Raw genomic sequence first — 26,220 nt, 5'->3', positions numbered from 1 at the left:
CATTCTTCCAGGTGCAGGAAGGGAGGGAAATGGAAGTGGAGGAGGGGGTAATTAATTGATCAATTTAATTAATTAATTAATTTGATATCAAAAGTGCAACATTGTCACATCTACTCCAGTGGGCAGGGTAACGGTGGTGGAGGGTCCGCCATCTTGAACATATTAAAACTGTCCCAGTTGCCCCCTTGCTCCACTACTAGTACTTGTATGAAGAATGTAGAGACAAAAGGAAACGCAAAATAAGAAGATTCCCTGGAGGAGAAAAATCAAAAGAATTGAGTGGACGTGACAAATTTCGTGTGATACTTACTGCAGTAGTTGATAAACTACAAGCAGAACTAAAAAGGCGACAAGAAAAGTATTGCTAAGCAGTCGGTCTTTTCCTACCTTTAACAAACAATTTAGTAAAGCAAGAAGCTAAAGAACTCTTAACAGAAACGCCAAAACTTTGTGAAAAACACCAAGTTGATCTAGATTAAAAAAATTTTCGTTGTGAAATTCTTCATTTTGGTGTATACTTGAAGTGCTATCGTGAAGAAAGGCTGGTAAACATTTCACCAGTCGAATTATACGAATTAATGGTTGGAAATGATGTTAGTGCCGTTTTTGTAAATGGGATGATTGCTCACCGAATTTTCCAAGAAATACCAATTGCGAATTGTGGAGCTGCTAGAGATTTTCCAAACTAGCCCTTATGAAGACCAAATTAGGTTCTACAGTGCAAGAAGAACGCATTACCGCCTATGCCTTGTTATCAACTGAACATGAGGTGACCAGTTCTCTTGATTTCCAGAATGTGATAGACGACTTCGCTAGAACGAAAGCGGTGAAAATAAATTTTTGAAGTACTCGTTTTTTATTTATTCCATTTAAGTAATAGGTTAACTTTGGGTTTCTCGTTTCTTTTTTTTAATGCAATCTGTAAGTTCCATCAATCACTGCACGGCGTAGTTGCTGTCGCAGAAGTACGTGTATTCCGTTACCTTTACTAGTGTACTTTCACAGGAATGTATTAGACCTACATGAAGTAAGCAGGGCCCACACATTTTTTCTAGCTTCGGCATCCACATGGGTTAACTCAGCCCTGAAAATGTTACTATATGCAAATTTATGGAATGTGGTCTAATGTACCCCACTGTTTACTATGTTTTAAATGATTGACGTAAAGATGACAGGCTCTAGTACTATTAAGTTTTAAAAGTACTTAACTTATTGTTTTAAGCTGCAGATGCAAAACGTTACGATGGATGTAATGTGGTCTTATCACTTCTAGACATACAGCACTGCCAGGGTTAGATCGTTAAACAGCCACAATAAGATAACGTTCGCAGCACTGCACCATTTTACGAATTAGTATTGTGGTCCTTCGTGGTGTCCTCGTATTAAGGCCCATCGATGTAGCCTCTCACATATGCACGTCACCTACGAGGAGTGGTTATCGTAGCCGTGGCGGGTCGATCAGCTGCGACACCGGTGCAGAGTAGTAAACAGCCACACTGCTCCACTATTCCCTTTGGATGCTGAATGTTTTTTCAACAAAAGTAACTTTGCGTTCTTCAGATACAATTTTGTTATTATGGCGACTCATTCTGGATTAAAAGATTCATAGTGAGGTCAACGATTTTACTGACAGTAAGTTTAACATAGCTATACAGACTTGCTATTTTGCTTTCAATCTTTTATCACAGTAGGGTCTTTTTTCGTCTTTGTTTTATTACATGGTTTCTTAAATGTCATTTTTATGTTTTTTTAGATATCTCACATAGCGAATATTTTTAAGAAATAAAAATAAAAGTCTGTAGGTATAGGGCTCTTTTATCAATACTGGCCGCAAATTGCATCTATTTAAAGCTCGGCATTGACCTTTAGGCTACTTTTAGTATTTGACACACATACTCGGCAAGCGAGTGTGACGACTACGTGCCAGGGGTAAGGGCCTATTTATACATTGTAAGTTTGCACTCTGTACCACAGATTAGCTATCATACTGAAAAAAATGTTTTGTAAATTTCATTTGAATTATTATTTTAACTATGAAATGGGAATTTTTTGATCATGGGATGACGTGAGGACTATAGAATGTGGACTAAAGCATATATTTTTGTAATTCATTTTTATTATAATCTCACTTTTTAAAATATCTATTAAATTAATCACTCGATGATTCTGAAACAATATATGTTTGGAAAAACAACATCTTGGAGATGCAGTGACTGACTTTTATTTTTTCGACAGAATCATATCGATATTTCACAATGCCGTCACCAGTTTCGACCAGTCAATGATCGTTTTCACATTGTCACTTTGTAAAAACGGGGGAAGAAGTATCATTGTATAACCAGCAAAGTCTATCAAGTAATCATTTACATAATGATAAAGTAGAATAAAATCATATCTAAAGATACATGCTCCAAGCGATTTCTGATGCATTGTCAACAATACTGAAGGCAGCAGTATTGGAGATCGCGATTTTGAAAAGATTTCACTTCATAACAAATGCATAGGTCGTTAACCCATTTAGGCGTTGCATTCTACCCTGCATACAAATCTATCTCAGTGATAGTTTCCAGTATTTCACAGTTGAAACTTAAGAATCCGCAGCGAACTCTGGCATTCAACGCACTCTACTGAGAATATATTACCTCACTGTAAGTTACAGTACCAGTTCACTTTACATCATTATATTTAATGTGCTGTCTCAGGTAGAACTATTGTCAACTTAATCATATAACTACTAAAACGGGCAAAGGAGCAGTGCGTCGATTCAGTACAATGATTATCATGATGACTGCCTTCAATTTTAGAATCCTGTTTGGTATTTTATTATCGTAGTTGCTCGACTGTTGCTATAGTGTAATGGCGTTAACGTCACGCAGTATCCCTCTCGCTGGACGATTCTGTCATCGCCTCCGCTCTTCTATGTTTCCGTAGTAACCATTCAACATCTATAGTACTATACAGGGTGTTCAGAAAAGTCTGAAAAGGTCGTAAGCGTATTACAGGGTAGGTTGTGCTGAGGAATGCTTGTTAGGGACAAATTTCGGTGCGTTGCGCCGTTTCCGGTGTAACTGGCGTTGATGTTAGACAATAAGACCGTCGCGCGCGCACAATCAAGCAGCCCGCAACAAATGGTTCAACTGGCTCTGAGCAGTATGGGACTTAACAACTGAGGCCATCAGCCCCCTAGAACTTAGAACTACTTAAACGTAACTAACCTAAGGACATCACACACATCCATGCCCGAGGCAGGATTCGAACCTGCGACCGTAGCGGTCGCGCGGTTCCAGACTGTAGCGCCTAGAACAGCTCGGCCACTCCGGCCGGCAGTCCGTAACAGACGATGTCGTCAAACGTGTTCTTCATTTGGTTTCCTAAATCTGAACAAGAGAGTTACAAAAATTTGACATGGGACCATAGTAAGGATCGAACCCGAGCAAAACGCTGAGCAGTCTTGTGCGTTATTGTCTACGCTGTGAGAACTACCGACGTTAATTATAACTGGCGGGCCGCTTGAATTTGTGCGAGCATCGGCCTGATTGGCTAACTTCAATGGAAATGAACTCGGAAACGGCACAACGTATCGAATTTTTTCTTAACAATTATTTCTCAGCACAACCTACCCTGCAACGGCCTTACAAGCTTATCAGACTGTTTCTGACCACCCTATATAAAGACAAGTCATTGTTTAACTTTGTTACAAAAACTTTCTAATAGTTATTGACCAATTTACTTGAAACTTTTACACGATGCCCTAACTGAGATTAACATAGGCTGTATATTTTTTAAAATATGTAATACAGAAGTACGTATTAAATAAAAAGAGGAAACGTTTTTACCAAAAATTTCGAAAAATTCTTGACCAATTTACTTCAAATTGTTACACGATCCTCTAATGAACACCGGGATGGACATAGGTTATATATATATATATATATATATATATATATATATATATATATATATATGGGAAAGGTTATTACCAAAACTCTCGAAAAGCGTTTGACCGATTCACTTTAAGGTTTTACACGTTACTGTACCAAACAAGAGGACGGTCGAAAGGTGTAATTTTTTTAACAACAATGTACATGTTTTCGTTAAAATTGTCTTTTAGTAAGAAAATGCTGTGGTGTACTCTGCTGTGACAATGGGCAGTTTTGTTTTCTTCGTCGCATTCAATTACAACTACAATAGCAGGGCTTTAAACCATTATTTCTCGCATTTATGTTCGTTCATTATCTAGTTTTAAAGGAAAATTTTATACACAACAATGTGCTGCTTTGTTTTGTCCCTTGCAGAGGATTTTCACAGAAAACGGGAAAGTTGTATCTATGGCTAATTGACTTGTGATTAGAATACTAATATGGAATCTGAATTTGCAATCAAAGAGAGGTGAGAAGAGGAGATGGACAGTTTGGGTGAGGGGGGGGGTTGAGGAAACGGACATAGAGGGGGGAAGGAGGAGTTGGACGGAAAGAGTGGGAGGGAGTGATGGAAAGTAAGGGGCAGGAGCAGATGGACAGAGCGAGGAGGTAGGATATAATGCACAGAAGGAGAGGTAAGAGGAGAAGATGAAGAAAGGGGGGGGGGGGTTACGAAATGGAGAGCGGGATGAGAAATTTGATAGAGAGAAGGGGGAGGAGGAAGGACATGATATGATGAACATGAAAGGTGATAGGAGGGGGAGATGGACATCAGGGGGAGAGGAGGGAATGAACAGAGAGGGGAGAGAAGAAGATTGGAATGTGTATCCAGTTCTCATACAAAGAGGTGCGCTAGTGTCATATAAAAGCAATGAATATCCAACTGAATATATAGTGAAATTCACCTAGGTTCTCACAGAAAAACGCCTTTAAAGCGTTACTCGATATTTTGAGGAGCGGAAATGTACTGTAGATCAAAGTAGTATCTCAGAGGTAGTCCAAGTCGTCATTCTTGCTTGAAACCATAAATATTGTTTTCTCTATCCTGACGTGTAAACGATTAGCGGACTTCAGTTATTCTGTTTAATACTTTGCTGGACATAAAAGTTACAAAGCGAGGTAGGATAGCAAATGACGAAATGGGCTATACAATAGGAAGTACACATGGTTAAATTTCTTGGTGATTCGTGGGTATCGTGATGCGAGATTTAGTACACACATCTGCAACATGTGACAGCAACAACCTGTCTATTCTGGCTGGGCATAGAGTCGAACTGAGCAGGGATGACAGACACGGGTAATGCATTCTATGCAGCTTCAATTCTACGCCAATCAATTGTAATGACTGGCGAGCGGTGGCATCCCAGTATCTCGGCAACCTATGGCCAGATGTTTCCAGTGGGTGAGACCTGGAGAAAGTGCTGTCCAGGGCAACAGTCGAGGTAGATCAGGACAGTCTCGTGCTCTTTCTGAAAAAGTCACGGAGATCTCTAAAATACGGCAAAGTCACCGCAAATAACATCTCATAAATTACCAGCTATGTGACCCAGAGGTGGTCTTCTGTACACAGTGGCGCCCCATACCATTACGCATGGAGCAGGACCAGCATGGAAAAGAAGAATACAGTCTGGCAACGTTCATTCTCCTCGGAGCATCCACTCATGTGTACGACCATCGTGATGCAGAACGCAGAACCAGAACTCGTCTGAATAGATGTTATGTTACTCCGGTGTCCACTATTTTCGTTAAGCGCACCAGTGTCTGCTGTGTCACTGAGAGCATCGACAAAGGTCGCCGTGCTGACAGTCCGTGTTATCCTCGATGTCATCGCATTGTTTTTGAGGATATATGTCTTCCTGCAAACAAGCCCATTTCCTGATTCGCGGTACCTGACATGGCTGTACGATTCTGCGCGACCAATTGAAAAATATGTCTGTCCTCTCGGACGCTATTCGCGTGCGGCCGTTGAGATCGTGCACAGCACTGAGTACAGGTTTTCTGAAGCCATCGATTTCATATTTGCAGTCGGGGGATCTCGATCAACGCGCGTAGCAATAAAGCGGCACAGTAAACTGCAGTTAGCATAGCCCACGGTCCTGTCGCTGTCGAATTACGACGTGTGTTAGCAGACGCTTCTCCTTCTTTCACGAGGCGTAACACGATCTTCCTACAAGCAACGAACATTCATACTCTTTTTCAATGACGAAATTGGCGCTTTTTTGTAGACATAATGTGGATGGCGTAAGTACTATTTACTTTGTGTAGTTGCGCTGAAATCATTTGCATATAAAGGGATGTAATGTGCTTAATGCCGATGTCGTGTTCGTTAGACGTTGCATGACTGTGCTGCAATTACTTTTTGATGATATTCCGAAGAATCGACAAACATGACACACTTCATACCTCGTGTTGAGACATCTGCCGCCACCCAGGATAATCACTCAGTGACTTTTGAGTGCAGCTTTACAGCAGCATTTGATGGTAATGAACAGTTGTGCGATAATTCAAATAGCGCCGCCATCCAATATTTTCATATGATTTGCAAGCACTCCACCAGTGTAGACGTTTTCCACTTTTCTATTGTTTAATTGGGCTCCTGACTTTTAAGTGTCGAAAGCGCAGAGTCTGCAGCAGTGACTTCCGTTACAGCTGGCAACAAGGTGTTCGTTCTCTATCCTGTTTCTGTAATGACATCGTCAGTCTACCACAACACGCTAAACACAGCTTCAGGATAAACAGTATACTGATATTACTATAGATATAAAAACTATCTAATTACAAAAGTTGCTATATAAAACCAGAGGCCAGCGACCATTATGTAAACAATGAGCAAGTCTTATATTTCTACTGTCTTAAGTCGTTACGCCCATCCTCAGAACATCCGTTAAAATGAACATAATTCCCACGAAACTATAAGAACCACATAACACTACTTTAAGAGTAAAATTACTTGAAAACATTCACAATTAAGCTTACATCGAGTATAAAATGCCTTAATGCAAGTTTTGTCACATAATTACTTTCTTGGCGTTGCTGGTCAACCGATGGCGGGCTGCCGTTTCAAAAACCAACTACCAATAGATGCCACCAGGTGATAAAGTCATGTGGTTGTAATGGCGTTGGAAATTTGCGTCAAAAGTCGACAGATAAATTAAGGGGCTCCGGAACGCCCTATACTTGCAATGTTAAAATAACGCTTACAAATTACATCTTTCCTCACAAAGTATTTGAGGTAGGAACTTGAACTTTTTACAGATTATTTATTGGAATATGGGCTACAACTTAACACAGGGATTTTACAAAATTTTAGTTCAGTTATTAAAGATGATTTTTTTTCAATTATAATGAAAATTCACAACATTTTTTTGCAATTTTTTATTTATATATTCAAAATTATACAGTTTTTTGGAAAAAGGCTGTGTTAAATTATGCAGAAGGTACTGTGTAACATTTACTGAAAGTTTAAAACAAATATGTTTGGAAGATCCTTAGAAATCATGTAATTAGTATGAGAAAATAAAAGTTTTGGGAATCGAGCGACAAAGATTGGATTAACTTTTTAGTGCATTCCAGGTCCATAGGATGGATTATCTTCATCTTCTGCAAACTCCTCCTCCAGCTTCCTCTTGTTTCTCCTCCTGTTTACTCTTGCTTGTATTTCTAGACTCTTTACAGCCCTGTCTGCAGCCCGAAGGCGTTCCTTGTCTAAAGCAAGCATCGCTCGTTGTTGTGTTCTTAGATTTTGCTACCATTTTCTTCAGTTGCAGTTACTGCAACACTGTTCCAAAAGGAGGTCATGTATGAACATTTATCACATTTCAGTTGTATTTCACTAGCAAGTCCTACGTGCTTTATTATGGAGAGTTCCAGACCAACTTCTCTACAATGAATACATCTTACACAGTTTGAAAAAATTCCTTTGAGAACCGACATATCAAATATTTCATTCACATCCGATTCGCCCATAAAACTTTCATAGTTTTCACTCATTGAACCAAGCTTCTTCTGTGAAGTATTTTCTTTACCACTTTGACTGCTATGGGCAGGTGTACTTGAGAGGTTAGGTTCACTCACTTGGTTATCGTTTTTATTGTTTACAGTAATAACACATACCTTTGGCTTTCCAACATTTCTCCTTTTCTTAAAAGCCTTCAGAGGATTTCTAATAACTTTACTTTTACTCATTATTATACTTCAACAAAACAGAGACTCAAGAAACAGAATTAATTACGAATATTTTCGAGATAATGACAGAGTAAATAAACATGAAACAATCGACAATCACACCAGCGATATATATTGAACCATCACAGGTTAGCCACAACACATACTTTATCTCACATCACTAAAATGTACCTGATGAACACGGACGTTAATAATAACACCATTTGACAGCAGTTTAACAGCGCCACAGTGGGTCACGCCCATGAAGAACACATTTGAAAAAAAATTTAAAAATAGTTGTAGTCTTCGGAATTGAATAAATTGTATATCTATTAAAAGGTAATAGTCTGCAGATTCAGAAAACGCAAAAAAGTAAAAATTGAACTTTTCATGATTTTGAGCCTTTCCGGAGCCCCTTAAGAAAAAAATATTGCTTTTTGAACAACATCATGTTCGCCGTTGACTGTAGAAGTTATTTACTTTGTTGTTGCAATTTCAGCCTTTCAGGCCATTATAAAGTGGTACTGAAAAGTTAAAAAATATACAAGAAATTAAGCTCACAGCGTATATGCAGAGGTGCAACAGATGCCATCACAAAAATGGTAAAAAATAACATATCACATTCATTTTGCTTCATTGCATGTCATTGCTCCATTACATCATCAGAACTAAGCCTTTTGACTCTAGGAATACCGTAACATCAAACTCGTGCGAGACTCTGTACATTGTGATATGATGTAAATTAAGTGGATTGTTACCAACGTTAACATCCTTAACACAAATCGCCACAAATCAGTGTCATAACACACCGTTTACAACCGAAGCCATTGGCACGGATATACAGTCGCAAGTCAATTTTCTGTGCATTTATTAGAAGTAGTACATTACAGTGATAACAACTGTGAGCTTAATACCATGACGTTGTTTTACATCTTAAGTAGCTTGGGTGACCATGCAGAACACGGCAACTTACTTTGCGTATACATTGCAGCTCATGAAAAATACACAAGGCAGTAAATGTTTGCGCACGAAGCAGCTAATAGTGCAGCTTAATAAACTGAGAAATTTAGAACTGTCTGATGACCATGTTTATGCGACTCTGTGTATACACTTTGTGCTTCATTTCTTTGTATATTTTTTAGTTTGTGCAGTACAATTTGATAATGCCCCAAAGGCCGAAATTACAGCAGTAAATGATGTCCTCCAAAAAATTCTACGTGTGTGCGAACGCCGACCACGTGCAGTTAAAAATAATATTGTAAAAATAATAGGACCAGACATTTGTAAGGAACATTAAAAACAATAGTGAAAAGTTTATAAACAAATAAACAAAAGCACAACAATATATCGCGTGACTCATTTAAGGACTGATCGAAAGAGAACGAAGGGAGGGCAGGGGGGAGCATATTGGCATATTGGATCAGTCACAAACAATTGTGCAACCCCCCCCCCCCCCCTTATACTGATAGGGCATTAATGTTTTGCTGTCGTCTTGACTCATCATCGGATTACCTATAGCGTTATTGGACAAAGTTAGTCCTAAGGTACTCTTGTAAGTAACACTGGCGTCGTATAGCTTCACTCAGTAAAAATACTCCCTCTGTCGATCTAAAAACTAAATTAACTTCATGTACATACTCAGCTATTCCCATTGTCATGCGAGTTAGCCATTTTTTTTAAATTCAGCTTGGGCACCGTCATAAAAATATACTAACTCGGATAGCACAATATTACGTGAAACACATACTTTGCGATACTATTCACATCAACAGGGTCGCACCCCAACTCGTGCATATTCACTGCATGATCTCACCCCAGTCCTTAGGTGAGGGGGAGTGGCTGCGCCACTTGTGATCGTCTGTCCAGCAGAGATATCTGTACCCTGACAGGTTCATTAGAAAATATGCACACGCAAGAACCGTGAGAGGGAGCAGGAGAGGCGTCAGCTTAGGGGGAATATCTTTACTGATTTATGATGCAACTCCTCTAACAAAAATTCAGAGAACAATGAAATACCTGGATAGAACATGCACTTACAAATGTCATCAAAAGAATGCTGACATTTTAGGCCACAACCAAAGTACAGAGGGGACAGTCACTGTGGATTTGATAGATCATGCACTATACATTGATCAGCCAGAACATTATGACCACTCACCTACTACCGATGTAAAACAGTCCGGGAGATAGCAGCGTCACCTGGCGAGGAATGACTGCTAGTCAGGCACACGCACTGTGCATGTGGTACCAGCGAGAGTGCTGTTCGTGTGTAGAATGGGGAAGGCGCGCGATCTACACCATGACATCGGCAACTACGATTGAAATGGGAATATGACCATCGGTACTGGACGTTGGAGCAGTGGCAGAGCGTTGCATGGTGTAATGAATCCCGATACCTTATTCATCATACCGATGGAGTGTCTTCTACGGAAACAGCTCCTTGTCACCTATACTACGGGACGGAGACAAGCTGGCGACGGCTCTTTTATGTCCTATGGAACATTCACGTGGGATCCATGGGTCTAGTGGAGGCACCATGATGACCTAGGAATATCGTACACTGGTTTACAGACCACAAACGCCCCTCCGTGATGATCATGTTTCCCGATCGCAGTGGCATTTTTGAGCAAAGTAATGCGCCATGCCACAAGGCCAGGAGTGTGATGGTGTGGTTCAAGGAACACAGTGGGGCGTTCCAATTGATGTGCTGGCCCCCAACTCGCCAGATCTGAACCCGATCGAACACATCTGGGATGTGATTGAACGTCGCGTCAGAGCTCATCACCCCCTCCCGGGAATCAACGGGAATTAGGTGACGTGTGTGTGTAGATGTGGTGCCAACTCCTTCCAGCGACCTACCAAGAGCTCACTGTTTCCATGCCACCATACGTCGTCGCTATTATCCGTGTCGAATGTGGACATACCACCTATTGGGTAGGTAGTCATAAAGTTCTGGCTGGTCAGTATATACAGGGTGTTACAAAAAGGTATGGCCAAACTTTCAGGAAACATTCCTCACACACAAATAAAGAAAATATGTTATGTGGACATGTGTCCGGAAACGCTTAATTTCCATGTTAGGGCTCATTTTAGTTTCGTCAGTATGTACTGTACTTCCTCGATTCACCACCAGTTGGCCCAATTGAAGGAAGGTAATGCTGATTACAGTACTTGTGTTGACATGCGACTCATTGCTCTACAGTACTACCATCAAGCACATCAGTACGTAGCATCAACAGGTTCGTGTTCTTCAGGAACGTGGTTTTGCAGTCAGTGCAATGTTTACAAATGCGGAGTTGGCAAATGCCCATTTGATGTATGGATTAGCACGGGGCAATAGCCGTGGCAAGGTGCGTTTGTATCGAGACAGATTTCCAGAACGAAGGTGTCCCGACAGGAAGACGTTGGAAGCAATTGATCGGCGTCTTAGGGAGCACGGAACATTCCAGCCTATGACGCGCGACTGGGGAAGACCTAGAACGACGAGGACACCTGCAATGGACGAGGCAATTCTTCGTGCAGTTGACAATAACCCTAATGTCAGCGTCAGAGAAGTTGCTGCTGTACAAGGTAACGTTGACCACGTCACTGTATGGAGAGTGCTACGGGAGAACCAGTTGTTTCCGTACCATGTACAGCGTGTGCAGGCACTATCAGCAGCTGATTGGCCGGGTACACTTCTGCGAATGGTTCATCCAAAAATGTGTCAATCCTCATTTCAGTGTAAATGTTCTCTTTACGGATGAGGCTTCATTCCAACGTGATTAAATTGTAAATTTTCACAATCAACATGTGTGGGCTGACGAGAATCCGCACGCAATTGTGCAATCACGTCATCAACACAGATTTTCTGTGTACGTTTGGGCAGGTATTGTTGGTGATGTCTTGATTGGGCCCCATGTTCTTCCACCTACGCTCAATGGAGCACGTTATCATGATTTCATACGAGATACTCTACCTGTGCTGCTAGAACATGTGCCTTTACAACTACGACACAACATGTGGTTCGTGCACGATCCGCTCCTGCACATTTCAGTCGAAGTGTTCGTACGGTTCTCAACTACAGATTCGGTGACCGATGGATTGGTAGAGGCGGACCAATTCCATGGCCTCCACGCTCTCCTGACCTCAACCCTCTTGACTTTCATTTATGGGGGCATTTGAAAGCTCTTGTCTACGCAACCCCGGTACCAAATGTAGAGACTCTTCGTGATCGTATTGTGGACGGCTGTGATACAATACACCATTCTCCAGGGCTGCATCACCGCATCAGGGATTCCATGCGAGGTTCAAATGGCTCTGAGCACTATGGGACTTAACATCTATGGTCATCAGTCCCCTAGAACTTAGAACTACTTAAACCTAACTAACCTAAGGACAGCACACAACACCCAGTCATCACGAGGCAGAGAAAATCCCTGACCCCGCCGGGAATCGAACCCGGGAACCCGGGCGTGGGAAGCGAGAACGCGACCGCACGACCACGAGCTGCGGACGGATTCCATGCGACGGAGTGTGGATGCATGTATCCTCGCTAACGGCGGACATTTTGAACATTTCCTGTAACAAAGTGTTTGAAGTCACGCTGGTACGTTCTGTTGCTGTGTGTTTCCATTCCATGATTAATGTGATTGGAAGAGAAGTAATAAAATGAGCTCTAACATGGAAAGTAAGCGTTTCCAGACACATGTCCACATAACATATTTTCTTTCTTTGTGTGTGAGGAATGTTTCCTGAAAGTTTGGCCGTACCTTTTTGTAACACCGTACACACACACACACACACACACACACACACACATATATATATATATATATATATATATATATATATATATATATATATATATATATATATATATCACATTAACTCATTTTCAAAGTAATCACGCAATCGAAGCAGTCTTATACACGTGATTTACTACCACATTTTTTGTAAACATATTATAAATATTTTAAGTTATGTGTTGTATAGTTTATACAGATATTGCACTACCACACGTTTATCTTTAATTTTTTTGGGAGTCACTGAGTGTTCTCGTTATGAGATACTGGAAGAAAATAGTCTGGGCAATTTGCTCTCCATTTCAAGCAAAATCTAATTTATCACGCATCCCAACGTTTATGACGTCATATACCCTGAAACATGTGTCTTACAGTGATATAATTTTGCAGGGCCATTCAGTACAATATGCGGATATTGTCTACGAAATATGTTGCTAATGGAGTCTATAGCAAAGAAGAAATAAAGTAAAACGTAATGCCTGACGCTGAAGTTTGATTGCTCAAATGGCAAAAATGTAATAAGCGATAAACTTTCTTCCTCTCGGAATATTGTGGGATGTTTCAGCTAGGGGAAGTTTCGTGAAGGTTTAAAATTACGTGTAAAGTTTGTTTGAAGTTGCTAACTGTTCTCATTCTCAAATACTGCATGAATATAGTTCGGAGTCAGAATGAGATTTTCACTCTGCAGCCGAGTGTGCGCTCATATGAAACTTCCTGGCAGATTAAAACTGTGTGCCGGACCGAGACTCGAACTCGGGACGTTTGCCTTTCGCGAAAGGTCCCGAGTTCGACTCTCTGTCCGACACACAGTTTTAATCTGCCAGGAAGTTTCATAGTCCGGAGTATTTGCGCGCAGTCAGTTACGCTGCCTCCAGACAAGCACACAGTTTCTGACTGTAATACTTGTCTTCTCCTGTTAGACTTTTAGCTTAAGATCATACCTCTTAATGGCAGCATTTTAAAATGTTTAAGATGATAAATTTTTTGTTCTTCCTAGAATCCGTTAGCTAAGCAACCGGCAACTGGTAAAGAGTTGCCCAGATAGAGGTTTAGTAATACAGATTAAAGTACAACAAAGGTCGTTAAGTCTAAGGAGCGCCAACCCTTTTGTCCTTAAGGGATGTCCGCAAAACAGAATGCTCTCCATATTATATAGTAATAGGACAGACGTTCCTTAAATAACGCCGAAGGCGTTAATATGGACGTTTTGAGCACTTGTGTACGTGTAATAGGAAACCTGGAGGGTTTCCAGCTATCCTAGTATATTTAAACTTGATACGTGTTTACGCTGTGAGTCGCAAGTAAGCCTGGGAAAACCAGATATTAACTTTTTTTTCATAAGGTGGCCGCTTCATTTCGATTTCAGTGGTGCATTTAGTAGGCGTATCATACGTAACAAGTCTACTCTGCGCTATAAGAGTGATCGTGACACAGCACTTTATACAGTCGTTCCTGCTAAGAAGCCATCAAGTTTATACGGCGTCCAAATGAGAAAGTCGTCATTTCATTTTCCTTTTCAGATTTGACACAAATATTTTAAACAGGTGTACGAGGAAAACCGAAAGTTCGCAGGATCGAATCCCGCCTTTAGCCTAAGCTTCATCTTTCAGTTAAGTAAAGACTCACGAGAAACAGCACGTGGTTCGGATTCCGCGTTGAATAGGGGTCCCTTATCACCCTTAGGATTACTGGGGTACATTAGTGAGACGCAAGTCACCGTCGTGGCATCCACTTGAAAAACTTGCAACAAGATGTTGAGTCACATAGAGTTATTATTATTATCTATGAACGAAAGAAATTAAATAATAAATTAGGACAGATTAAATCAAAATGACAATGCATTGTCGCTCTGGTTAAGTGATGTAATATTACTAGTGATCACTGCATACATCAGTATTACGTTTTCATAATATGAAGGCAAAGCGAATGGTACGAATTTTTAACAAACACCTACTGTCAACAAATGAGACCATTGTATATTAAATTTAGTGAATTTGACAATGGCAACATCAGATTACAAGATCGTACGTTGACCTGTATGTCAGGAGATTCGTGTGGCTTGCCACAGATGGCGGATAATCCTGTTTTATAAAATCGGAAGGCGTCCGACCCCACGTCCTAGATGAGGTTTTAATGTCCAACGCTTTGTTATTCGCAGATAGTTTCACCAACATTCGTCAAATCTCAACAGATATTAATGGGAGAAAAATGTGAGTCTCAAATAAGCCACGCCTATTCCGTCACGAATCCTCTCAGCCATCCCAACCAGACTCTTTTCAAAGAGAAATAGACTTGCCAACTTCACTGACATGAGAAATTTCCCCATTCCCTGCTCACGTAGTTGTGCAGTAACTTCATTTTATTCCTCTCCTATCGCTCCTCATTCCTTCCAAATGTATTGGTGGGATATTTTCCATAGTAGATGGTACAAATGGCTCTAAGCACTATGAGACTTAACATCTGAGGTCATCAGTCCCCTAGACTTAGAACTACTTAAACCTAACTAACCTAAGGACATCACACACATCCATGCCCAAGGCAGGATTCGAACCTGCGACCGTAGCAAGCAGCAGCGCGGTTCCAAATGAAGCGCCTGGAACCGCTCGACCACAGCGGCCGGCTTTTCCATAGTAGAGAGTTAATCATTACGCACGCTGAGCATTCATTATATAGACCTGAATTCCTCACAAATGACTGTTGCCTTGTTTGGCAGTCGCATTAAGTGACTTCAACAGAAATACACGTAAAAACTATGTGAAGTGATAACTCGGTGATGGTATTGTACTCCCGGATTTTAGTTTGGAGGCTAGTTTGAGGCAACTCTCCACGCTATTCGATTGTGTGCAAACCTTTTCATCTCTTGGTAACTAGTGCAACGTACACGGACTGATCATCCTCGCTGCTGTTAAACTTTGGTTTTCGTCTGCAAATTTAACCCCCCTCCCCAGACATAGGCACACATCATTTTATTACTAAATTAACTTTTACGTAGTGCCTCAAGTTGTGCCCTGGAGCTCTTTTTTTCACTACAATTCTACTCAACACCTCTTTATTGACAATTCGTTTTTCTTCCCTAATAACCAGCATTCTTCTCTAACACCACATTTCGAAATCCCGGTGATGATACATCCTTCAGTAAAGATCCAACACACTTGTGGCTGATAGATGTTTTTAACTTACTGATACATATTTTTAAGACCTTATTAGACATGATTATTACTGCAAAGCATGGTTGTACAACCAGTGCGGCGAAAAACTGTTTCAGTTCTGTAATAAAGAAACCTTTCAAAAGTTTGTAATTTTGCGGTATTAGACGAAAATTATATTTTAAAATGCCTGAAGAAATTCATGGCACACGTAGAGCTCTAGATGTTTTTTTTATGATTTTGCGCAGAAGTTCTTATTTTAGTAGTGATATAATTATTGTTCTACACATATATTGTTGTACACTTAAGTCCGATGACATGTTTTTCCACATTATGCTAGACTGCACAGCTATATTTCTTCATCCATTAGTGTACCCTATGTAAGTAGGCTGTTTAGGTTTTTATATTGGTAACCCACGTAGCGCTCTGTATGAAAATCACTGGCTGTGCTGTGTGCAGTCTGTGGCTGGTTTGCATTGTTGTTGGCTATTGTAGTGTTGGGCAGCGCGTAGGGTTGCGCAGTTGGAGGTGAGCCGCCAGCAGTGGTGGATGTGGGGAAGTGAGATGGCGGATTTTTGAGAGCGGATGATCTGGACGTGTGTCCATCAGAAACAGTACATTTGTAAGAATGGATGTCCTGAACTGCTGTATATATTATGACTTTCGAACACTAGTAAGGTAAATACATTGTTTGTTCTCTATCAAAATCTTTCATTTGCTAAATTTGCCTATCGGTAGTTAGTGCCTTCAGTAGTTTGAATCTTTTATTTTGCTGGCAGTAGTGGTGCTCGCCGTATTGCAGTAGTTCGAGTAACGAAAATTTTTGTGAGGTAAGTGATTTGTGAAAGGTATAGGTTAATGTTAGTCAGGGCCATCTTTTGTAGGGATTATTGAAAGTCAGATTGCGTTGCGCTAAAAAATATTGTGTGTCAGTTTAAGCTCAGTCATGTATAATTTTTCTAAGGGGACGTTTCACCTACATCCGTCTGAACCTGCTTATTGTACACTGCTGGCCACCGTAAATGCAACACCAAGAAAGACAGGAGGTAGCACAACAAAATTTATTTTGTAGATAACATGTTGACCAAGTATCAAATGATTACGTTTACAGACGTCTGTGACATGTGGTTCCTGCCAGAATCAGTAGCCAGAGTAGCCGCCATTGTTGGAGATCACCGCTGCCACAGGTCTCGGCATTGAGTCAAAGAGACGTTGGATGTGTTCCTGGGGTACAGCAGCCCAAGCAGCTTCCACACGTTGCCAAAGATCATCTGGTGTGGCAGCTGGAAATGTAATCTGGGTCACTCGTTGAGCAACCATGGACCACATGTTTTCTATCGGCGAAAGATCCGGAGAGCGAGCCGGCCATGGAAGCACTTCAATCTGGTTATTGACGAAGAACCTTTGGACAATGCGTGCCACGTGTGGTCGCGCATTATCCTGTTGAAATATGGCTGTGGCCGAGCTCTGAAAGTAAGGAAGGACAACTGGCTCCAGCACCTCGGATATCTAGCGCCGGCTATTTAAAGTACCGGCAATGCGTACTAGAGGCGTGCGAGAGTAATATCCAATACCGCCCCACACCATAATACCCGGTGCAAGACCAGTGTGGCGGTGCATTATGCAGCTGTCCAGAATCCTCTCTCCACGGTGTCTCCACACTCGAATCCGACCATCGTGGTGCTGCAGACAGAAGCGTGCCTCGTCAGTAAAGACAACGTCATTCCATTCTGCCGTCCACATCCGTCTGTCATCACACCATTGCCGACGGAGACGTCTGTGGTTCTGCGTCAATGGTAGACGAAGCAATGGATGTCTTGCGGACAGGCCATTCTGCTGTAAACGGCGTCGAATGGTACGCGCAGACACTGGATGATGCGTTACAGACGCAGTGTGCTGTGCTATGGTTCGGGATGTCACTGAGCGATCCGTCACTGCCATGCGCACAATTTGCCTATCAGCACGTGCAGTGGTGCACCGAGGTGAATGCGATCGACCACATCTGTCCGTCGTACCCTCCTGCATCCAACGGTCACATATCCGCATTACAGTTGTTTGGTTTCGTCCAACACGACTAGCGATTTCTCTGTATGATGATCCACAATCTCGGTAAGCCACTATCCTTCCTCTGTCGAACTCGGATACTTGATCAAACGATGTTCGCTGTTGTCTACGAGGCATAACTGATCGTCTTGGGAAACAACCACAAGGTAAACACACTTGCCGAACGTACACTCGTCGAAATCGCCAAGCCTTAAATGGCGCTATGAGGTGGCGCCACAGGCGCGCGTGATGTGCGTCTGCGCTGAAATTCTAATCAGTTGGATATCTCATCGCTGCAAATCCATGGTGTAAATTTCACTTGATTCGGATGCTTCCTTCAGGGTGTTGCATTTATGGTGGCCAGCAGTGTATTTACCACAATCGAAATGCCTTTATGTTGTCTTGGTTCTAACTTACTTTAAGTGGCCAACACTAGACAATGTTGTCACACACACGCGCACACGCACACACACACACACACACACACACACACACACACACACACACACACACACACACACACACACGATGTTAAAGGACATGTTGGTAGCAACGACATATTTTAAAATGGTAAACTCTACCCAAAACTTTATTCTTAAAGATTCGTCAATGGGCACTTTACATTATTTACTTGCAGATTAAGTGCATTTAACATGCTTTAGCTTTAACTTCCGTGCTGGGTGGATTAACGAAGCTTTCCTGCGAAACCCTTCAAAAATAGATTTAAAAGGTCCAAATTGTTTCAGTGTTCGATACTAAGACCTGCATTAGCAATTTTTCCACTGATAAAGTACAACAACCCCAAAGATTAATCTATATAACATTAATTTTAGCAAGCGCCTTACAATAGCAGATAAACAATACTCTAGATGGTCCTTAATATCACTACGACCCAGTCACGTATAAATTTACGCAAAATATGTTAAGAGTCACAACATAATATTGGAAGTGTTTACATGCTTAAATAAGCATTCACATTTATCTGATTAGCAACATGATGAATGAAAATACTGCTGACAGATGGTAAACTTCGTTTTAGTTTATCATACTATCAGTTCCTCGGCTTACAGCCGCCTCTTCAGTGATGTTTTTAATAATCATGACCTTTCTCTAGATTAACAGGTAAAAAATTTAAAGGGAACGACCAGCTACACTTAAGGTGTAAATGGATCAACTAAAATAATACGACTAATCTGTATATCTGGTGAACGCACTCAGTTAGTTTGTCTAGATTGATTCATTTTATCTCTACCAACTTGAGATGATGACCGACACATGGTAAATATAAGAAGCAATTTAATACAGTTATGAAATTGATGTACGTAACTTGGAAATTACTATAGTATGTAACACATATCGGCAGACCGACCTATACCCTGAAAATAAGTTCCTCCAAAAACTTCCCGTTTGTCTGGATGTTCCGCTGAAGGCGTCACTGGAAAGCTTCCATAACAAGCATTGACAGATCCTGCAGAATGACGATTATTTCGTCAGTCGTCAGCGAACGATTGACAAAGACCCTCTGGGGGAAACAACCCAGAGCTGTTAAATCTGAGGAACGGGATATATGGGCCCCGCAACGAACTTGTGACGTCACACTAGTCACCTCGAGACCAACGAGTATACGTGCCTTGCAACGGTTTTGTGACGTCATACTACTTGGCTTGTCCGCCATACTTCGCGAAAGCTCGTCTCCGTGCAACGCCCACGGGAAATCAATATTTAATTGAAAAGGTACCCACTGAAGGTCTTAATTTTGTCGTGTGCTGTCGAAAACGTGCATACATTTAAACACACAGTAAAGAATTATTAAACTCGTCTGCAATAGTTACTCGCTCCCCGCCAGAGACGGCTGCTGGCACTCTTAAGACCTGCAGCTTTACGTCCTGTGACGTACGCGTCACGACCCGTTTTTCTCGCTGACCGCGAGTCACCACGCCCGACATACATCGCGAACGCTCTACTACGTCCGCGACCATACGGAGATCAGTATGGCAGTGGTCAGATGCCCAGCAAAGTTCTTAACTTTGTGCTACGTTGTCGAGAGTATGAATCTATTTAAATGCGCAGCTACAAAGTGTTAAAGTGGTCTCAAATAATAACTCCACCCCCCCCCCCCCCCCTCCTTTCACTGGAGATGGTCGCTGCGACTCGTTAGACCTGTAATGTCATGGGCTGTGACATACACCTCAGGATCCGTACATCAAACAATTTAGAAACCTTTCTCGGTATAGCGTGCTGTGTGAGCCATTGCATCCTCCTGCTGAAACCGAATGTTACTCAGCAACATCTTGCCTGTAATTCCGGGTGACATTCTGCTACATCTTGGAGCAGCAGTCGGCAATCACAGCTGCTACTTCTTCGAGGTGATCCTCGAAAAAGTAGGGACCAGTAACCCCAAGCATAACAACTGCACAGCATACAACAACTTCTGGACTCGTATGATGCATTTTATGTAAATTTCTTAGATTTTCCTTAGACAAACACCGAAAATATTGCTTATTAACAAATCCATGTTTTCTTCTCAGTCAATCATTCCAAGAATGTCAGTGAAGTTGGCAGGTCTATTTTGTCCCTCGACTCGTGTACCGCTTGCATTTTATGAAGATGAAACTTCAAATCAACCAGTAAGAGGCCCAACAAACGTAGCGACAGTCGTAATCTTGCAGAGCTGAACGTCCGAGGCTGTGTTCGAATGATACGCCACTCGTTCCAGGTTCTCGCATGTTCAAAGAGTTTTTCCCTGGCTTGGCATCCGTTGGTACAAAACCCTACCAGTAGCCCTTCAGTGTCTCAACCACGTAAGGAAACGGTGCCAAATCGTGATCATTACCAGGCAGTTGCCATCCCCACTGAGCATGCGTGACAGAACCAGTTCGGAAAAAGGTTTCCACAAGCGTAATTTGTCTTCACAGAACGCCGCTCCATGACATACTACTTGCCTGGTTCCCTGCTATTCAGCGATGTATGCTTGTGCAGTGTTCAACGCGCTTTGGTCAGGGTTGCCAACTGCAGATGGTGGATACAATATGCCCCCACTTTCCATATTTATATGTAACCGTCTTGTAATCAGTTGTGTTTTTCTGTGTATATTTGTTAATGATGAAATATCTACGTATTTAATCAACGGCTAAATTTTATTAGCACCTCAACAACAGAATCAAACTTCACAGACCTCCACTGCCTTCTGGAGGAATATATTTAATTAAAGCATTCACTCAGCAAAAGCGAGGAGTAATTCGTAAATTATTTAGCTACATGCCACAGACATTATTGTTAAGTGCATTATCTCCCTAATGGTATTTATTGTTTATAACAGAAATGAACTTGTATTTGAGCAATCACTTTTCCCCCTTGTACATGGTTCAGAGTACGGCTTTGTATTCAGTGCAAAACATAAAGCAAGAAACTGAGACGCCTCATAAAGACAAGAAAAACTAAAAATGCTTCCCATAAGCGACGTGTTCTACAAATTTTCCCATTTTCTGGATACGAGGATTACTGTTAGGTGCATAATATGTACCAGTGTTCCAGGTCTAAAAGCTTGCAGAAAACTAGTATCTTAGATGAGGATCCCTGTGGTCATATTAACATCTACTGTTTGTTCCTACTGCTGGCTTAGTATTCGTAAGGAGCTGAGACAGATCTCCTCCTTCCACCTCCTTCAGTCCCCTGCCCATAATCCACGATGCCTCGGGCAGTATTAAGAATAATGTGTTTAGTAGAATGTAATCGTAAGTGTACTATAGTCCTGTTCCTTATGTTTCAGAGCTTATGACTATGTTGTTTTTAAAGAATTTTGACTTTTCGCAACTCATTACTAATAAGATACAATTTTAAATTTCAAATATTGTCAAGCTATGTTATCTGGAGAAATAGTTGTTTATTAATATTTTGATTAATTTTTAGATGTGAGGATGACCGTTAAATGTGATCTAAACTAGTTACCATGTGTGACTATTTGCAACTGAAACTGTTACCATAAAGATTTATTAAAAAATTATACAGCTGCGGCATCTCTCGAGACAATATGTCACTTATTATTAAAACAGCAGCTATTACATCCGTGGTGTCCAAGGAGGAATGGTCAGTATTGAGATATTAGGGAGTGTAAAATATTTTGACTTCGTTTTACAAAAAAGAGGTGGTCATAAAGTTGTGTTTTGGTTAAGAATTCCCAATTATATTTACAAGAAACGGCTGTTGCATTGTTTTGCTTGACAAATAGCTACTTCAATTTCGTAACATTTTGACGTTTCAGTAAATTCCGCTCCAACTGCCTTCTTTCAGGAAATGCCTTCTTATCATTGTTCCTGTCTCTGCTTCGCTCTAAGGATAATAATATATTATAAAATCCGTAATCATTTTAGGCCTTTAGTAAAAGCTTTTAAACTAGCAATCCTCATTTGCAGCAGAACGTCTTTTTCCTAATATTACACAAACAATGGTATTTCCTGTTTTTCTTTTTCCAAACACAAATAGTTTCTTCTACTTTCAAAATCAGAAAATTCAGAACCGTGACTAATAGAAGTAAGACAAGACTGGAAACTGTCACTCGCATGAATAACTTCAGTGGAAATGGTCGAGAAATGCTGCCTTTTGAAATCCCAACTCTGCGTGCTGTTCTAAAATATAGGCTTCCACGAAGAGAGCAGAGTGGTGAGAATGTCAGGAATTACCCTGTAGCCACTCTTGCAAAGTAAATTTATCCAAAAGTGCTTGAAAAGTGGCAGCTAGCAAATAGTTGTTTTGTGGTGCCAATTTTAAATTCTAGATTCACAGTCCTGAAGAACTTAGAAGAAAACTTGGAAAAGACCAAAACATATCACTTACCACAGGAAAAATGGAATTGAAAGAGGCTCGTCCCATAGCAACGTTAGAGAAGTTCCTTGACGTCCTCAACTGCAGGTGTGAGGTTAAGCTATGTTCAGAATTTGCGGGTCCATGTCAGTTGATGCTAACTGTAAACATCTCTTGCTCTTGTTGTAAGGTCGTGAAGATCCCTGTCAAAGAACTGGTGTTTATTAAAGGTCAAAGAGAGGAAGTTAGATCTGTTGGACTGCATCAGATTTGGTTACCAGATATATCTAAGTACAGAAGACGAATTAGAAAGCGGAAGAGGCAAGAAAATGAATTAAGAAGAATTTCTGAATATAAGCAGAAAATGAAGGAAGAGTTAACATTACAATGAAATGAAATCCTTTTCGCCGAAAAAAGTTTCAGAGGCAACTGATGTTAAAAATGAAGATTCTGAAGACCTTCGCAGATATCATGTGATGACTCTGATGTACCCTCTACTTGAAGTACAAGTTAGTGTAGTACTTTACACTTGTGCACTGTTGCATTGCAAAAATTAGGTATGGCGTCAGCCTACGTGCTACGACCGCCGTTACAACAGCTACATAGTGGATGCTGGATTAATTACTGACGGAGACAGGAGACTCACAGTTAATCACTATAAAGTAAAAAGGGCTCCAGTGAAAATCATGAATCACTTGAAGCATTTCATGATCGATGTAGGATAGGAAAGATTGAATGCATCTTCTTTGATGGATGTCAAGATTCCACTAAAGATCTTTTACAAGCAGGTAACTAAAGTAATCAGTTTCCAAGTACTGTGAAAGAAGAGCATTATACTGTCTGCAGTCAGGCCGGTGGACGGTATCTTTGTCATTTTACTCCAGAGAAAGACTTTAAAAAAGGATATCCGCTGCAGTTATTGTTAACCATCTTGTGGATTTTTTGAAGAAAAGCAGCACTGGTACAAGTATGCAGACTAATGATGATGACTGAACGAATTTTTACACGGGTTGGGAGGGAGGAGTCATGCATTGAGTTGGAACAATGCTGAATCGTAAACTCATCTGGTTGGTTTATGCTCTTCGTACTAATGAGTATCTTTGAGCCACTTGATCAAACATTTGGATGGGAAAACTTTGTCTAACAGCAATTGGAGTGTTAAGTTTGGCAACATCCTTGGCAGTGTAACAGAATTTGAAATTAATCCCTCATTTCTCAGAATTTTCTTTACAGAGCCTCTGGTTTCAACGAGTGAAACTATTGTCAAAGATCTCTCGACATATCAGGCTTATAGTTACAGAATAATTCATGCTATAAAGACAGGCCCACTTCCAACTGATACGGCAGTATTAGAAATTGGTCATGTAAGCCACTCTCGATGATTAACAAACGCAAATACGATTTGAAAATATGGCCTTAAAAGCAACAACTTTATGACATTTCAACTGCTTTCGGAATACATTGGTGCCGTTTATATCCCTGCTGGTTTACAATGAATTCTAAATTCTTTTGGATGGAAGGATCCCTCGACATTCTTTATCAACTGAAGCCCCTAGAATCTCAGAAGAAGGCAGAGGCAGATACTGTTTTGCCAATAATCAAACATTCATCATGGTTCACATTTAGCGAAATGTGCTTCAGATACTTTTATGCACGGAAGACCATGAAGAAAGGAAAACAGAGATCCAGAAGATAACTGAATTGAAAAATGAAGATGATGATATACGAGGAGGCTTATCTGTTCGCCCTAGAGACACCTGTAGTAAATCCATATACGACTTCACTTTTGTAACTGATAGAAAGGTTAGAAACAGTATATGAGCCTTCACTAACTTGTAAACTCAAAACATCAGAAATAAGGAAGTTTGTCCGATAGCCAGTGCAAGTTAAAAAGTGGTCATGTCATGGACAGTACACACAGAGATGTGTAGAACAAGGAACAGAGGCTTCTGGCAAAGTGTGTACTCCTGAGGAACCAGAAGGGTACGTTAGAGGCTACAAAGCACGCAGAAGAATGATTTCTAGGAACGAATCGAAGCAAGATCTGATGAATATTGTTGATTGAAGTTTTTTGCGTTTTTTACTATGTGTTTTCAGAGATTGATAAGAGAGACGGAATATAAAGAAAATTATTTGACATCATTAAACAATTTTTTGAGAAAATTTTGCCGTAGTTGACATTAATTTATGTCCTTTTGTTGGAAATTTACATAAACATTATAGCTAAGCGCAAATTTGCTGAGATAAATGTTCATCAATAAAGAAAAACCTTTTAAATTAGGATATTACGCATCAAAACGCACATTTTTGGATCCCCTCAGTCACAAAAATTACGAATTTTTATTTTTCATCTCTAAAATGACACTCCCTATTCAGATATATGACAGGAACAATCATTTGAAGTAAAAAGATATTGTAAGAATGGGCTCCAAAAGGCTATCTTAAGGGCTATGAGCACTTTTTCAATGGAAGAGACGTGATTCACAATACTGAAGATGTTCAGTAAAAGAGATGTATTTCACGGTTGCAAAGACGAACAAGTGCTCATAGTTCTTAAGGTAAGCGCTTTTAGAGCCCATGTGTATTATATATATATATATATATATATATATATATATATATATATATATATATATATATATGGTTTTAGGGCGCAAAACTGCTACGGTCATTAGCGTCCAATTTTTCTTGTTTTGATCCTTACTACCACTTCTCTAGATATGTAAGGCAAAGAGTTTGCAGTAGGAATTTTTTTTTTCACATTATTGAAGAGGGAGAAGTGCGCATAGCTCTTAAGGTTTGCATTTTAGAGTCCATATTTACAACTTACTAAGCATTTTGCTTCTAATGATTGTTCCCTTCATATCCCTGGATACTCACCATTCCTCGTGGGACACACTGTATAACTAAGGCAGCAATAGCCTTCCTGAAAGTATAGCTTCCAGCTACTTTTGTCATATAACTTTCAGTCTGCTTAAGCAAAACAGTGTACAGTATTACGTTAACACGTTACTGTCGTAGAAGTGCACAGCTTGAGTTTCTAAGGGGGGGCGGGGGGGGGGTTGCTCTTTTGTGTTGAATTTCCATTTTATTTTATTGCGTACGTCATTAGATTCTGTGCACATTCCTAAACGGTGTCGCTCATGACAGGATCTGTAGAACGCAACGAATGACTGACAATGCATCTCACAAAATACCATTGTGTTGGAAAGTATAAGTGTCACTAACTCAAATTTTTCGGCAGCTGTTTAAAATCTTGTATTACCTCTGGATTGTGATATGTGGTACGCAATTATGTCATTAGTATCCAGAATGAGATTGTGCGCTGATATGAAACTTTCTGGCAGATTAAAACTGTGTGCC

General features: G+C 40.6%; 1 protein-coding gene across 1 annotated transcript in view; it reads left to right on the top strand.

Annotated features, from left to right (window-relative positions):
- The window catches only part of LOC126474407 (rho GTPase-activating protein 6), a 1,172,202-nt gene that overhangs the window by 913,645 nt on the left and 232,337 nt on the right, over nucleotides 1-26,220 (top strand). The window lies entirely within an intron of this gene.

The sequence above is a fragment of the Schistocerca serialis genome, chromosome 4 (genome assembly GCF_023864345.2).
Source record: "Schistocerca serialis cubense isolate TAMUIC-IGC-003099 chromosome 4, iqSchSeri2.2, whole genome shotgun sequence".
Lineage (NCBI taxonomy): Eukaryota > Metazoa > Arthropoda > Insecta > Orthoptera > Acrididae > Schistocerca > Schistocerca serialis.
The sequence above is the reverse complement of the archived record's forward strand: the minus strand, read 5'-3'. Positions and strand labels throughout refer to the sequence as shown.